This window comes from Sebastes fasciatus, chromosome 1 (assembly GCF_043250625.1).
Source record: "Sebastes fasciatus isolate fSebFas1 chromosome 1, fSebFas1.pri, whole genome shotgun sequence".
Classification (NCBI taxonomy): domain Eukaryota; kingdom Metazoa; phylum Chordata; class Actinopteri; order Perciformes; family Sebastidae; genus Sebastes; species Sebastes fasciatus.
Genome location: NC_133795.1, coordinates 39446743 through 39464380, shown reverse-complemented (window position 1 = coordinate 39464380; position 17638 = coordinate 39446743). Strand labels below are relative to the sequence as shown.

The window sequence follows — 17638 nt, the reverse complement described above, 5'->3', positions numbered from 1 at the left end:
TTTGAGTTTGACATAATGAATAAAAAATTCCTCTTTCCATTCCGTGTGAAAATGGTAGATCTTCCGTTTCTTATCTGTTCCAGCAACCGTTATTTGTTCCGCAGCTTAATCCACTTGTCGTTAGTCATCACGGCTCAAGTTCAGGCTGTCTTTGTCGATAAAGAGTCGCCATACTTGCATTCCATCATGGTACTTGCATTCGATTGACATCTGATCTTAAGCCACTCAGCGATGGCAGTATATGACAACAAAATAAACATGCACGGACTGACAGGTTGAATGCGAGACACTGACACTACAAAGTTCTGTGTTGGGTGATAGTGATACATACGCCTACACTCATATCTAAATATTATTTTGTGATCGACCTGTAGGCACCCACGATCGACTTGTAGATCACGATCCACTGGTTGGGCACCACTACTGTAGAACATAGACTGTATACAAGAAGTGGACACAGTTACTGTGACGTCACTCATTGGTTTGTGGACTGCCGTTTTGAAGCCTGGAGTTCAATATTGTGGCCGTTGCCATCTTGGTTCTTTGCAACCAGAAGTCACACGAGAGGGCGAAGCTAAGCTAAACGCTGAATAAGACATTTTTAGGCGACCAAAATGTTACAATTAACTTTGATGAACTGAAAACACACTGCAATTTTACATCATTTTGGACCATTATTACTACTATAAATAACATCTGAACATTGCAGTGTTTGCCCTGTAAAATCATGTTCTGTAAATCAAAAGAGCAGATTCAGAAAATTGAACATCGTTTTTATCAGTGCTCATCATCGCGCATTACTAAACCACCAGTTCCTCCCCGGCATTCTAACAGAATGACTGTAGATGATTCGTTCTCATCGGCGTTATTTTGTAGCGTTGCTGCTTTTGCAGCTTTTTACGCGGCGTAAAAACGCGCTGCAATGACAGGGAAACCCTGATTTTAGAAAAGCATACATCAACATATTGTATGTCAAAGCAGCCACAGCAACTACACAGTCATCAACACAGAGCTAATGAGACCTGAGGAGAGGAAGAGGGAGTGAGACAGTGTATGGCTCAGCCATAATCAGGCTAGTTTATAATAACGCAGGACAGTGAGGATTCAGCCATTTCATACAGGAGACACCCTGGATGTATGGTATGTTAGGGTATGAATGTATTAATTATGAGAATTATGAGTTTCAAAATGCCACTCATTCATTCCAGTGACAGCTGCTCGCTCAGCACACACACACACATAACTCCCTATTTTTAGTTATATGGCCCACACACACAGAAGACGCCTTTTCTAGGCTCTCAAGCTACTCAACATGCTGATGAAAGGTAAATGTGTATGCAGCCCTTGTTCTTGCATTTTTAAAACGTTTTCAGACTGCTTGTCTTAGCCTGTCAGCTCTGGTTAGCTAACATGACACATGGAATTCCAGTGAGAAAGCTAGTAGCAATGAGAGTACTAACCCAGACTACACACACAACGTCGGCTCTATAGGTAGAGAGGTACAGTAGGTATCAGTGACCTCACATACATCCCAGCATTGATTCTCCTGACCTCAGCACAAATGCAATCGGCCAGGATGAATGAAAACACCTGTTACCTGCTATAATGTCTCCGATGTGTGTAGCTATATACATACAGAATACATGGTTGGAGAACTACTGGCCATAATATTTCATGTTTAATCTTCGCGTCATAGCGCCATCTCCTGGAAGTTCAAGTCTGTTCAGTTTTTGTGGTTCAATGTCACGCGAGATGACGGAAATTCCAGTAGTACTAATAGTATTATTCAGTAGTGATATATTAAGAGCTAAAAAAAAACACTACAACTGAAATTAATTTATGTTCATTTTTATTGGGTTTTTTTAAGCAGGTAATATCGTTTCAGTTTAGTTTCAGTTTTTGTTGAAGGACCAGTGTGTATAATTAGAGGGATCTATTGGCAGAAATGGAATTAAATATTAAGAAGCATGTTTTCTGTAGTGTATAATCACCTGAAAGTAACCGTTTATATCTACATAGGGAGCGGGTCCTCTCCACGGAGTCCGCCATGTTGCATCACCATGCTTCTACAGTAGCCCAGAACGGACAAACCAAACTCTGTTTACTTTTCCTGCTTGGGCCGGAGTTGATAACCTTACTTCGCTGCCACTCTCTCACTCTTGCTTCACCACTCACTTTCAACGTACACACACACACTCTACACTCTACTCTTACAACTAGCTCTACAGTATATAGGGCCATTCACGTTTTCACGTCGGCCACCGTAGCTCTGCAGCACTCTCGGCACACGGGAGAAGTTGTAATGTGCAACCTCATTGCTAGATACCGCCAGATCCTACACACTGTTCCTTTAGAGGATAAAGATTTTATTTAGTTTCAATTAAGTATGTTTCAGTAACAATATTTTTCATTGGTTATTTTCATTTTAGTTTTAGTTTATGGAGGACGGAACCTGCCAAAATAAATGACTCGATAAATAAATAAATATCCATTAAAAGTATCAAAATAAATATTAAAAATAGATGAAGTCATTAAGTAATTGATATGTGACACAAATTCATATTTCTGTTTTAATTTCCTTTTTTATGTAGTCTTCTGTTTAATTACCACATATATTTATGTATTTATTTTTAAATTGATCTATTTTTGTATTTATTTGTATTAATGTATTTTTTTGCATTTATTTGTTTATTTTTGCTCTTATTTTTTATTTACTTTATATTTATTTTTAGATGTATGTATGTATTTATTTATGTGTTTAAGAATTTATTCATTTATTTATTCATGCATGATTTTCCCCTAGCATTTCACCCCTTATTTATTTCCCCAAACTTATTCATCTCTGTATTCTTTTCTTCATACATTTATTTTTACATTTCTTCATGCATTTCTTCTTCATTATGCAAATGATGGGGGAGTTGCTGTCATGTTTTCAGTGTTAGCAGTCAATCTCAGAAAGAGCAGGGCAGGTATGAAGTAGGCTAGAGCTAAAATAAAAGCCTCTCGTCTACGAGATGGGTCTCTTGAGACAGCGGGGTTGATGAATCATGTTTCAGATGTCCAGCCTCTCTGTCCTCACAATCAGCAGCTGTCAGTTCTGTCTCTGCACAGACAGTTTGTGTTTATCTGTTTACCTTCACAAGTCGATGGTTAGTTGCTGCTCTGAGCGCACGAGACGCCGCGGGCTCGTTAACCCGGCGGTGCGGCCAGATCGCTGTCAGGAGCACCTGCCAAAGTGCGTCGGGAGTGTGCCAAACCAAACGCACTTTTGGTAATGTCGTGGCCAGGCTCCCTTGGCGCACCTGTGATGCACTTGGAATTATTAGCGCGCTCCCTGTCATGACGCACTGACAGTTTGGGAAACATACCTGTAGTTGTCTTAATGTAACAACTGCACATAATGTAATAAAACCATGAGCGCATAATGTAATAGCAGTTTTGTGTAGAACATTATTACATTATAAACTAAGCAACAAAAGAAAGTTGATAAATGTAATAAATTCAGCGCTTAGTGTAATACTTAAATAAAGTCTTCGTAAAGCATGAGAACTTTTTCGTTTGAAAGTTTTCCTCGACACAAGTGGAGCAGATAATTTAAAGCAACTGGACTTTGTCTGTTTTCATTAATCAGTTTCAAATTGATGAAGCCTCAAAGTTCAGAACTACAAGACATCCAGTGACCTGGACAAATGAGAACCTTCACAGAGATGATGCTGATTTTAATATACTGCTGATTCTTAGGGTGTGAAATAATTGTTCCATACATAATTATTCCAGTTACTGTAATATGGTGTTTAATTAGTGTCAAAACCTGCGCACATAAAAACCAGGAGTGTGCACGTGACATAAGCACACAGAACAGTATCCACGAGCAGAAAACCATCCTCATGAAGGATCTCTGCCCCCCCACCCCCATTCTGCCTCTGTACCTTTCAACAGCGAGGTGGAATAACGGCTCGACAGTCCCGCCTGGAACAGGCTGTGAAAGGGGCTATAAGGCGCCAAGCCAGAAAAAAGGCGAGCGAAGGTGTGAGTCACTGAGCGCGAGATGTTGAAATATACTTAAATTGGATGAGTTTAATAATATAAAGCATGTAACATGGATTGCTCTATTAAAAACTGTATTAAGGTGACACAAAACATTCCAACGGTATCTACAGTTCTACAGTTAATCAAAAGTCATCTAGATAACACGCCAACACCTAAATTACAAAATATAAAGACTATGTGGATTCTTTTACACAAAAGATGTAATAATACATTTCTGAGGTGATAGGCTACTTAAACACAATGTAACCGGGTTCAACCAGGAGGACACTTAAAGCTTCAGTAGGTAACTTTGAGCAAATATTTACCGACTTTCATCCACTAAACAGCAATTCAACGTCTCTCGCGCAGCAACTCGGTCCCTCTCGCCCACTAAGACGTTAAAAATGGACGCGTTAACAGGGTGTCTCGTGTCGTCTTGACACAAACAAACGTCTTCAGACATTAAAAATGGACGTGTAAGGCAATGTAAAGTAAAAAACATTCCCCAGAATGTCTCTATTTTAGTCTCAGCAGCCAAATTTATCATTTTAAAGCATTTATAGATGAATAAATTCAGCACATCAACAGGTGTGTTTCCCAAACTGTCAGTGCGTCATGACGGGGACAGTTCTAATAATTCCAAGTGCACCACAGGTGCGCCAAGAGAGCCTGGCCACAAAATTACCAAAAGTGCGTTTGGTTTGGCACGCTCCCGACGCACTTTGGCAGGCGCACCTGATAGCGATCTGGCCGCACCGCCGGGTTAACGAGCCCGCGGCGTCTCGTGCGCACGGAGCAGTGACTAACCATCGACTTGTGAAGGTAAACAGATAAACACAAACTGTCTGTGCAGAGAAAGAACTGACAGCTGCTGATTGTGAGGACAGACAGGCTGGACATCTGAAACATGATTCATCAACCCCGCTGTCTCAAGAGACCCATCTCGTAGACGAGAGGCTTTTATTTTAGCTCTAGCCTACTTCCTACCTGCTCTGCTCTTTCTGAGTTCGACCGCTAACACTGAAAGCATGACCCCCATTTTCATAATGAAGAAGAAATGTAAAAATGTATGTGTGAAGAAAAGAATACAGAGATAAATAAGTTTGGGGAAATAAATTGGAAAGGGAAAATCATACATAAATAAATAAATGCTTAAACACAAATAAATACATACATTTAAAAAATATAAAATAAATGCAAAAATTCACTAATTAATTAAAAATTCATAAAAATAAATACGTGAATAAAAGTGGAAATTAAACAGAAGAGTAAATAAATAAGGCAGATAATACAAAGGTTAGTAAATTAAAAAAAAGCAAATTTAAACAGAAATATCAATTTATGTCACATTTTATCAATTATCTAATGATAACTTTTTTTTATTTTTTGCTACTTTTAATGGCATACAGTATATATTTATTCATTGAGTCATTTATTTTTTGATTTTGGCAGCTTCCGTACTCCATATTAGATTATTATTATAACCCTCCAACACAACTGCTCCTGAAACTACAATGTCTCACTTTGACATTTTTATTTCTACACCAATTCAATAAACATGATACAACATGACTCAGATGTAACTCAAGTGGGTCTTTTCTGCCTCTGGGACTCTGGTGATTTTCCTTTAATGGGCAATATGGAAGAGATAGACCTCCTCCTCTATGTCCTCTAAGCTGTACTTTCACCACAGTCCTAAACATCTTCCTGTAAACTAAAGACTAAAGGCCTACTCTGTGATATGCTGGCAACCATTGACATGAAAACTGTTGCTCATTCTAAAATCCACAACTTATTAGGTGTTGAAGGCATGCTGCTGGTGGTCATACACTTCCATTATGTTTCCAATAATCATTATCATGAAAGCCCTAGAACTGTGTCACAAAATAAAGTTTTTAGATGGCAAAAAAAATAATAATTAAATAAAAAGATTTTCCATACCACCAAAAAAAGCAAAGCATAATTGAAATGCAATGGCCGTACTATCCATCAAGTGCAGCATAGAGTCCTGTCACGCTGCCAGTAAAGCAGGCGGCGTAAATCACAACGGGCCGAATCATATCGCCTTCAATTTCAAAATGATCACGTTCAGGTACGCACACAATTCATGTTCATGGTCCAAAAAGTGATGGGACGGCTTATTTTCAACCTGCTGGAACATGCATTATTCCAGCTCCTTTTCCAGAAAGTGATTTTTAAAATGCCCCTCACTCTATAGGTTATGTAGAGCACTAGAGATGCATGTCCTGATAAGAGAGATCTAAACACAAGACTGAAGTAGAATAGACTTCTGAAGCTGCTGGCCTTTACACTGTGTCCTGGTAATGTCTCTACAAGGGTTTGGATGTGGGTCTTTGGTCATAACCCCACTCCATTATTAGGATGCAAAGTTATACAGCCGTGATGTATTAGCCTACGCAGTAGCTTATAGATCTAAATGCTAGTGGAGGTCACAAAGTTTCCAGAGATACCAAATACATCAGGCTGAGGAGGTGTGGATTAAGTGACAAGAATATTTCCCTTTGATGGAATTGGGCAGCCATGAAATAAAGTCTGACTATTCGGCTCGGTATCATATCAAGTATAGTCTATCATATAGGCCAGTATTGCTCCAATAATAAAACAAACCAGATATTGAAACATAAGTTTATGGTCTCAATCGCTAGTTTCAAATCTTCTCCAATTAGGGATGTAACGGTCACCGATTTCACGATTAACAACGGTAAAATATGCAGCGGTTCGTATTACCGTTTCAAATTTGAATTATTATTAAAACCGTGTTTGATCACCGCCAGTGTTTTGCAAGTGTTTGTTTCCTAGAGAGTTAATGTGTTGTTGGGGTGACGACGAGACGAGGCAGGTTTCCACCATGCAGCCACCTTTTTACAATCACAGCGGCCCGTAACGTCAGCGAGCGTGCGTTTGAGAGGGAGAGAGCGTGTGTTTATTTACAAATGATGATAAACGAGTTGTAAATTAGAGGCAGAGATACAGTTTCACAGATACAAATCACTCTACATTTATTTGTGCGTTGTGTTTTACGAGACACAAGTCACATGACATTTTACGACGCTCCCTGCATTTGTGGATTTTGTGTGTAACAGCACGGTAACAAGAGTCTCAAAAGAATCCACACATGTAAGTGAAGATTCACAAATATATTTCCTTTGAAAAATGCTAAGTTGATGTACTAATGATGATATGTGAGTTATATATATTAGAGGCACAGACACAGATTTGCTGAAACAAATCAGATCTGTATTTATTTGTGCATTGTGTTTTACAAGTTACATAACATCACATGTGTTTGTGAATACTTACGAGACTCTTTGGGACACCATATTAAAGGTCCCATATCCTGCTCATTTTCAGGTTCATACTTGTATTTTGTGTTTCTACTGGAACATGTTTACATGCTGTAATGTTAAAAAAAAACTTTATTTTTCTCATACTGTCGGCTTGAATATGCCTGTATTCACCCTCTGTCTTAAATGCTCCGTTTTAGCGCATTTTGACGGAACTGCAACAGAATTGAGTTGCTAGGCCACAGCTTGGGTCCATGTGTACTTCCTGTCAGCTGATGACATTCACATACACTGCAACCAGGAAATAAACTGGGACACATTTAGAATGTTTACATTTAAAACTGTGTAAAGGGTCTAAATAATGTATATTTGTGACATCACAAATGGATAGAAATCTTGAAAGCTTGTTTCAAATGCAGAGTTTCTGAATACGGGCTGTGTGTATTTCTCTGTGGATTGAGTGTTTTGATACTTTCACAGTATTTATATAGCACTTAAGCCTGCTTTATAATAAAAAAACATGAAAATCTCACTTTTTTATAATATGGGACCTTTAAGTGGCAGCTCCATAAAGCAATGGGTGACGTCACGATGACTACGTCCACTAGTCTATGGTTGCTCCATATAATAATGTCCGGTTAGAAACCAGCTCTCTGTGTCCCACCAAACACAAATTGTGGAGAAGCTTGTAGTTGTTTTGTTTACAGGCAAATATAAATATCTCATAATCATTCATGAATATCCTGATAAAATCTTTGTGAATCACATAGAGAAACTATAGTGTGTTTACATTTGACCCAGTATAGTCTACCAGCTGAGAAGCAACCCGGTGAGGAAGAGGCGCTGACATTTAGCGACCATTTAGCCTCAGAAAATAACACTTCATTAATCCTGCCGAATTAAACCAACGGCTCTTCACTGTGAGAACGAGTCTCACCCAGTGATGTGCTGGTCACGAACGAGCCGGTTCAAAGAGCCGGATCTTTTACGTGAACGATTTTTTTCTTTCTTCTTTAATTAATTCAAGGCAGAATGATAGGATGATCTTCTCCGCACCACGGCACTCCATGCACTGACTGGGACTGCATGTTGTGTTAATGACCAATCAGGTGATGACAGACAAGGATCATACCATCAAGCAGGGAGGGGCGGCGCGCTGATGGTCTACAGGTACACAGCAGAAAGAAGAGGAGAGAGAGAGAGAGAGAGAGAGAGAGAGAGAGAGAGAGAGAGAGAGAGAGAGAGAGAGAGAGAGAGAGCAGTGCGGTGCGCGAATAGCAGACAAGATGAGTGACAGTCGGAAACGAAGCAGCATTTAAAATTATGGTATTCTGGAAATTATAAGGTTTAGTATAATTATATTGAATAATTTAAGTGATATATGTGCACACATACTAATCATAGGTCAAAACAGCGCTAAATTTGGCTGAATTATAAAAGGCAGAAGTGGTAAAATGAAGAGCCGTTTGGGAGTCGAAGGGGTCGACTCTTCTTGGTGAGCTGAGCCAAATGATCTGGATCACTAAAAAGAGACGGAATTCCCATCTCGAGTCTCACAGGCTGAGACTCGTTCAGACCGGAGGAGCAGAGCTACTACAGTTTACTTTACCGGAGCTGACAGATACACTGCTGAGAGGACCGGTGTGGATTCAGGGACACCGGGACACCGGTCTGTCTAACACTGTAGTCCCCACTGAAGAGTTCTCAGTCAGTCAACACCACCCACAGTGAGACAGGTTGTCTCGTTTAAAGGGACTGAGAGCTTCCGGATGTCTCGGCTTACTGTACACACACCAACACGTGTAACGTTAGCGGAGATAACGTTAACGGTTACCGTAAAATCAGAGCCGTGAGTTAAATGAAGGCTTCCTGGAGTCACTGAGAAACAATACCACTGCTGCCACATTTAACAGCCCGTTTAAACAACAAATACATGCGTTAGACGCTCACCTTCGTATGACAGGAAGACTCGGGCGCTTGCATTGTGGGAAGAGTAGTTTTTAAGTGCGCGCTGTAGAGCTGAAATCACCACAGTGTCACTTTTATAAAAACTACAAGTACCACCAGTTAGAGGAAGGCAAACTTTATGTTGCGTTCATGGCACATGGGAATAATTGGGACAATTTATATTATGACTTTTTAAATTAATTTTATACACTGTATCCTTTATTTAAACACACATCCACGTTTAGATCACGATCTGTTTTCTAAGAGAGGTTTGTGCACAGGAACATGTACAGTTTGAGCCATGGATGTATTAAAGGGACTATTTGTAACTTTTTAAGCGTATAAATGTAGCGGGTCGCCACACATGCGCGCTCGCATATGCGCGTTCGCGTGTGGCCGCTGCCTCTCCTCCTCTGCCTGCCTGCCTTCACTCAGAGAGCGCGCACGTTCTCAGCTCGCTCAACACTAAGATCAGATCTAAATCATGTTCATGGAGAGACCTTCGTCTGGTCAGCTAACATTACTGCCAAGCAGCTGAAATATAGAGTGATATTGTGGTTTTAGCTGACGTGTGTCGCCTCACTGTTTTGAGCGATGCTCGTTCATGTCTATTTAGAGCGAGCAAGCGCGAGCTCGACGCTGACTTTCGTTGATTTCACGGCCACAGGTGTCGCTGTTAAGAAGCATTTCTGAAAGTTACAAATAGTCCCTTTAAGAGAATGTAAAAATTCACAACACAATTGACACAGTGGTAAAGAATACCTGTGAAGTAGCATTCACAGACTGGAGGGTAGAATTTTAAAATCTTCAAAAGAAAGGAGATGTTTTAATTTTGAATCATTTTGTAACGCATCTCTTTTGTTGGAAGCATAGTATTTAAAGGAACAGTGTGCAACATTTCGGGGGATTTATTAGCAGAGATGGAATATAATATTCATAACTATGTTTTCACACAATATGCTCTCATGTGTATGGCCAATATCTAGGCCAAATTGTATGTTTCCATTTCAAACTATTTTTCCCTGCGCAGCAACACTAATCCCTTTGGCCTCCAATGCATGAGCAACAGGTGATGCAGTTCCACGGCGAGTTCAACAGTAATGTGAAAACAAGAGCATGTAAGGGTGTTTAATTATAAACATCAGAGTATGTAATAACAGGTTCACAAAATTACATATAGTGGTTGAGATTTTAATCTGTAACGTGTTTATTTTTTACAGTTGTCATCACTTGTTCTTACTAAATGTCTTTATCGCAACATTACAAAAATGTTTATTTAGCTTTTTAAAATTTCTATAATATTCTTAAAACATTTAAATCCATTTTCATCAAGCTTTTTGAATCATTCTAAATATTGATATAAAAATATATTTTTTTTAAAATATGGGATTCCTTGATTTTCTCTACACCCTGAAAAATAGTATATAGTCAGTAGTCAGTAACCATAGATGTCAGTCTTCATACACAAACGATGTAAAATATGTTGGTTTTTTTTACAGATATTGCAATTCTACTGTCTAATGTCCTTACCGCAACCCCTAAAGCTGTTGTGGTAAAGACATGTTGCTGGAATGACATTTTTGCTAATATTTCAGATAAATGGCAGCTAGCAAGGTCTGCTACGTTAGCTTTGACTCTTAGCATCATACATACAGTATATGATTTCAACAATAATATTAAGTTATTTTTTAAATGTAGTTCAAAATACACAATTACTAAGCTGTATGGTAAGGACACACTATAAATACTTCAGAAGAAAAGGTGATCTTAACCTTGTTTTTCCTTGATCTTGATGGTCACCTATGTGGGCGCCCCAACCTGTCATCCATGTGCTTCCCAGAGAAACATACTGTTTTAACAGTTTGATTAGAGAGGGGGATGTCAGGGCCTTTCTTTCCAATGCTTGAGTATGTTGCTCCAGTGTCCACCATGAATTTATGTTCTTTTGAATTGATGACGACCAGTATGACAGGCCCATCTTGAATCCCAGACAGATGCTGCACCCCGACGCAGAGCATCTCATCGCCCTGAAGGGGATTGTTTCACAACAACGACCCGCTAGCTGTACATTATCCCGCTTATTACACGGTTACTGACTGAAGAAATCAATAACTTGACACAGAAACGGTCCGCCAGAGTCCGACATCAGAACTGCGCCCATAGCAACAGTCTGCTATATAGAAATTATAGACCGCAGAACACTGTGATCGACCAATCAGAATCGAGTATTCAACAACAAATACTGTGTAATAAACTAATATAACTAACATAAGATGATAAAGTTCATCAGAACCGGCAATTATCTTTACAACGTACCAGACAGTCAGTGATCTGTGGATGTTGAAATGGTTACATCACAAACATTACCATGTGTTCACCACATTTCCATGTTATTTGGGTTAATGCTCCCGAGAGGATGAATATCAATGCTTTGTTTCTCCTCATGCCACCAATAGGAGAAAATTTCAACTTGTCCACGAGAAACAGCAGAAACAGGCCTTCATATTTACATGACTTCCCAAAGGAAAAAGCCCTTGATTTCAAGGACTCCTTTAAAATCGAGGGGTCCTATAGCATCACCCTTATTAAAATTATCAGTAGTCATTTGTGCCAAAAGGTTCTTCATCATATGGTATAATGAACCCTATAGCCTATAGGAGCAGCCAGATGGGCCTAATACATTTTGTTTCAGACATATGAACTGATGGGTTTACTGGTTTCATCAACAGCTGCATCAGCATCAATTGGCCCTTCTGTGAGATGACACAATAATTACGTTCCCTATTTAGACTAGAATGACACAAAGAAGATCCCTCCTCATATGGGGAGCCAGCCAAATAAATTAGGCGTCACAATTTGAATTTTAAAATATCCTGATTGCAAATGGTCCAACATTTAGCCCTTGTGTAAAGTGAGTTGCAATGCAGAGCAGGCCATTATATGGTGGCAATGTTGCAATAAAAAATACCATGTCAGTAGAAAATATCTATCTCCATGCTGAGTTGCACATGACAGTCATCGCGGGAGACATTAACACCCCTATTAATCTAAAAAGAGTTGAGCAGAAAAGGGTGGTTGTGGAATCTGCCTAAATGAATGAAAGATAACACTATACATGAACAGCTGTGAAGTTTATGGAGCTTTTTATATCAGTTGTTAATTGCCATGAAAAAGAAAAAGAGCCTTTCATTGTCAGACAACATCCAATAAGAGACTTATGTCATATAAAAGTAACAGTTTGTCTTGTCAGCCCCAGCGTGAGATAGATGTATTGATGAATTGTCATCCAGATGTGAGAGAGGAGAAGTAGGACAGGAATGATCCAGCATCTGTGTGCTACAACAGACAGACAGACACACTGTTAAAATATCTCCCTGCTGAAAGAATCATGATCCTCCCGGTCAAATATCTGTCTCACAGCACTCTTTCTGAACGAGGATCATTACTATGAGCAAACAAAAGATTGTAACACCTCTGAAGCTCTAAAGGGGGCTATATTTTCTATTTTTCCACAAGTTTAAGGTTTTACTTTGAGGAATATATGCTGCAGCAGGCACTGATGGGTCAGAGATGATGCGTTCAGGGACCTCATCACAGGTTTGGTCACTTCTTGTTCTTCCTCCCTGATCTCCACACGGGAGATGGGACAATGGACATCGTGTAACTGTATATGAAACGCAGTGACACGATGTCCGTTGTTTTACGGGTGAACTGGCGGTGTGTTCAAAGACCTCATTGCCAGCTCTGCACTTTCCATGTCAGCTCCCCCCATGGGCCAGTCTTCCGTTTATGGAGGGTCTGGCGGTGGAGAGGTGCTGAGATGGGATATCACAGCTTTCTAGCTGCTGCATCACAGCTGGTGGCTCGTAATCTAACACAGTTTTATGAGGGGTGGCGACGCAACTGTGTGTTAACAGAAGATGGATGGAACGGGCGCTGAGACCGGGGTATTCTCTCCAGTTGTGCAGGATTCCTCCTCCGTTTATAGGGGTCAAGGAGGTGAAATTATCTTCCCAGGAAGAGATAGATTACCTCTTAACAGAGACCCATAGGCCTTGTTACAGAAGCAGGCTGTGTCTGTTGTCCCCATTCAGGACAGACAGAGGGGGTTTTACTCCGCGTATTTCCTGGTTCCCAAGAAGACAGGAGAATTCAGACCCATTTTTGGATCTTCGAGGCCTAAACCGATGCATTGACTGCAAGACATTTATGCTGACCATCAAACAGATACTGGAGCTGGTTCAGCCGGGAGACTGCTTCACCACCATCGACTTAATAGATATTTTCATGTCGAGCTGGCTCCGAAACACAGGAAATTCTTGTCTTCTAGGGGAAAGCCTACGAGAACAACAGACTACCGTTCGGCTAATCTCTGGCCACTGCATCTTCACAGATGTGAGGACACGGCACTGCAGCCGCTACGCAACCGCGGCATGAGAGTCTTCTTTTATCTCAACGACCTCATTGTCATGGCTAAGTCCAGAGAATGTTCCCCACGCCCCGATTGATCTTACACCTAATCAAGTTAGGGCTTTTGCGATCAACTGGAAGAAGAGCGGCCCTCTGCCACACCAACCAGTAGAATATCTGGGGGGTTGCGCTCGATGCATGCAATCTACGGGCTACTCTGTCGGAAATCAGATGGACGGCTCTGCTGCAGGCGGTTTGCAAACTATGGGAGGGTGGGGGGGGCAACGGTGACAGCGCTGGGGTTCATGGCGGCTGCTCACCCAGTCTTGCCGTTGGGGCTGTTGCACATGCGGCGCCTACAGAAGTGGTTACCAGCCTCCGCTTGGATGCCAAGAAACACAAGCGATGCTTGGTTACCATTCCCCCCCTCGGTAGAGAACGATCTACGCTACTGGTTAATCCCCACAACACCTGTTAAAGGGAACGCAGCTCGGATGAGTGACCTCCTATAGCACGCTGTTCACAGACGCGTCCCTGACGTGGTGGGAGGGGAGTTGCCTGGGGAGAGTGGTTGGTGGAGAGTGGTTGGTGGAGTGTGGCCTCCGGCCGAGGACTGACACATCAACCTCCTCGAGCCTCAGGCAGTGCTCTTGGTCCTCCAGCACTTTAAGCAACTGATGCAGGGGAAGCACGTGTTGGTGAGGACCGACAACCACACCACAGTGGCTTATTATACCGTATATAATAACAGGCAGGGTGGAATGCGATCTGCTGAGTGCCCTGTCTGTGCATTTTATGTTGAACCAGCCTGTTCTCATTCCAAGGGCGTGAAATACAGACGCTTTGTCACGGCCGTTGGCGTTAGATACCGACGCTTAAGTCACCATTTAGCGTCCGTATGAGACGCACCGGGCTTTCCATTAACTACAATGTAAACCCATCAGCGTCAATATTAAACGCTCAGGGCAAGTGCTGTGGTGATGTAGCTTTAAGAGAGAAAAGAGACACACCGGGTGGGCAGGAGGGGAGGTGGATGGGTCCAACAAACACAAGGTTTTCATCCAGGAGACCAATGCTCGTGCCCCGGGCGTCATGTTACAATCAGCTGTTCGTTCATGTTCCTTGTTCACAACGTTCAGTGTCATTTTCACTGTACAAACATAGTAATTTTAAGCCCAACCATGTTGTTTTTTTCCTAAACCTAACTATAGTGATTTTATTGCCTGAACCTAAGCAAGTGTTTTTGTTTACTTCACAACATGAAGCACATGTTTACTGTGACCGAAAAGTGACGCCGAGGGGTCTGATAAAGCATCAGTATATGACGTGTTGGGATGAGAACGCGTTGGTTGAACGCAAGGCCTCCCTCAGATGCACTGGACAGTCCGTTCATACTGTTCTTTCTCTTGGACATGCCGGGCTCCTTTTCTGGGTCTGTGCTCGCTGGAACAACACAGGACTGGTGAAAAGGGTGGGGCTTGTGCTAAATTCAATTCAATTCAATTAAATTTATTTTGATATAGCGTCAAGTTATGTCGAGACACTTTTTATATAGAGCAGGTCTAAACCGTGCTCAATGATTTAGAGACCCAAAAAGAGATCCCCCATGGCCATGCACTTGGTGCGACAATGTCATGAAAAAACTCCCCTTCAAACCGGTAGAAACTTTGGGCAGAACCTGGCTCTAGGTGGACGACCCTATTTCTATAAGTACAGGCGGAGCCCTCTACCAAGGGGGCCCTGTCGCTCATCTGCTGCTCACTGGAGAAGGTTTGGGATGTCTGACAGCGTTGGACGCTGCCTTATATACTGTGGGGTCCACACATATTCGGGTAGGCAAGTCCTGATTGGCCAGCTACATTTATGCAAAATTCAGTGGCCGAATGCATGCTCGTGATTGGAGGAGAGTATTACCCATAGAGTCCAGTAGAGGGCTCTTCCTGTACTCATAGAACTAGGGTTACAATATTGAAACCTTCGTTTTGTTACATGGTTTGAGTTGAGTGAAATGGTGTTGTTGCATTTCATCAGTAGCCCGTAGTTCCTGTCTGTTACAACACACATTTTGGTCAGATTAAAGCTGAAGTAGGTGAGATTGGAGCAAATATGATTAAAAAAAGTTATTTTTATAAAACGGTCGCTATATCGTGACAGTAGTACATGAAACAGGTAACCTGAAAAAAATCATGAGCCTCTATGTCCTCCGGTGCTCCTAACGGCATCTGCAAGATTTCACAGACCGGAGGAAAACAAGCAGTAAGAGCTGATCTGAGGTCTGCTGTCCAGCTGCCGTCTATGAGAACCGGCTGTCAATCACTCTCGAACTCCGACTAAACGGTCAAACTAGGCAGTGCTGATCAAATATGAATCAATATTATGTTACGTTAATGCCTATTTCTCACCCCAAATGTTTTCAGAATCATCTTGTAGTGCTCGGTTTAGCTGTAAAATTAGAAAGTTTGTGACGCCGCCGCCATTGTGAATTCTCTTGAAGGAATGCCAAACTACCGGTCACATGACCGGAGCACAGCCAATAGGAACACTCTCTCTCTGAAATGACCTGTGATTGGTCACAGTAGATTTTTAAAGCCTGAAAACAGAGCCATGATGAGGAGCAGAAGTCTAGTTTTCTCTCAGAACACTTGAATTACAATATGCTGAAAGGTTATTATGGAATTCTTGCCCAATGATGCCAAAAATATACTGCCTACTGCAGCTTTAATATCCCTTTTTTATACTGTTTCTATTATTTTGTCACCATAATTCAATGTGTTTCAATGTTTTAATGAAAAATCTGCAGTACCAATGCCGGAATAATTGAACATTTTGAATAATATCTACCTTTTATGGCAGAGAGATGATCCGTTAATTAGAGAAAGAATCAGGGGAACCCTAGTTCCAGAAGTGCCTCCAGTGAGCATGCTAGGCTGGTTCTCAACAGCATCTACTGGGGCACAAAAAAGCTGTTAGAGCCTTTACCCTGCAGCTACAAGTGACTCCATCACACACTTTCAGCTCACTCAATGACAGACTGGACTTTGTGATTGGCAGCTGATAACAGCCATAGCCAGTAGTCTTGTGGAGCCTTGGGATTTGCCCCTGTTGTAATGCTCTGTTCTGCTGTCTTTATTTATGAGCCATATAGTCTCAGACCGTACAGAACTCCTATGCCAGGCTGCTGACAGAGACTAAAGCCCTATTCGCACGGGACTAGAATCACCAGGGGACCTCATGTGATTTAGAAATTACATTACCTGACTGCATGTTTACATGTGCATTTTCAATATATAATTAATGTCTTCAAGATTTATATATATAAACTGGAAAAACAAAGTTCGGAAACTTGTGTTTGGTCGATTATTTCTCTGTTATATCAATGCTAATTGGCATTGTATTTTACATCGTTGGAAAGCCTGTTTATTTACCTTCGCAATGATATCCAACTTGTAAGGATCATGCATTTGTGGGATGAGCAGCACAGCTGATTATGTGGGTAGCGCCCAAGAAAAATTTGCCAAAATGCTCCGTCAATGGTAAACAGTGTATTCTCCTGTTGGTATTGACTCTTGTTTTGAGTTGTTTGGTGGATTGGATGATTGAACTCTCTATCAGTAACAAGGAACAAACAAGACATATTGGCAATTTTACACTTTATTCATTTAATCCACCGTCAGGAGCCTCAGTAGAGGTGGAAGATCCATACGCAGCCACAACAGCCTGGCACCTCCTCCTCATGCTGGTCACCAACCTGGTCACACGTTGCTGTGGGTTGGCGTTCCATTCCTCAACCAGGATTCGTTGCAGGTCAGCCAACGAGGTTGTGTTAGTCACTCTAACACGTACAGCACGCCCAACCTGATCCTACAAGTGTTGAATTGGGTTGAAGTCTGGACTCTTGGCAGGCCGTTCCATTCTCTCTACTCCCACATTGTGGAGGTAGTCTGTGA

At 41.4% G+C, this 17638-nt stretch overlaps 1 protein-coding gene across 4 annotated transcripts in view; it reads right to left on the bottom strand.

Moving 5' to 3' along the window:
* The window catches only part of fhit (fragile histidine triad diadenosine triphosphatase), a 354989-nt gene extending 345612 nt beyond the window's left edge, over nucleotides 1-9377 (bottom strand). The window contains exon 1 of one of the 4 annotated variants that reach the window (XM_074649370.1): nucleotides 9285-9377. The gene's annotated coding sequence lies outside the window, so the exon portion shown is untranslated. Of the gene's footprint in view, nucleotides 1-9168; nucleotides 9192-9284 lie in introns of those variants that run through there. The other 3 variants (XM_074649332.1, XM_074649353.1, XM_074649343.1) reach the window with 3 other exon arrangements.
* Between the last annotated feature and the right edge of the window lie 8261 nt (nucleotides 9378-17638).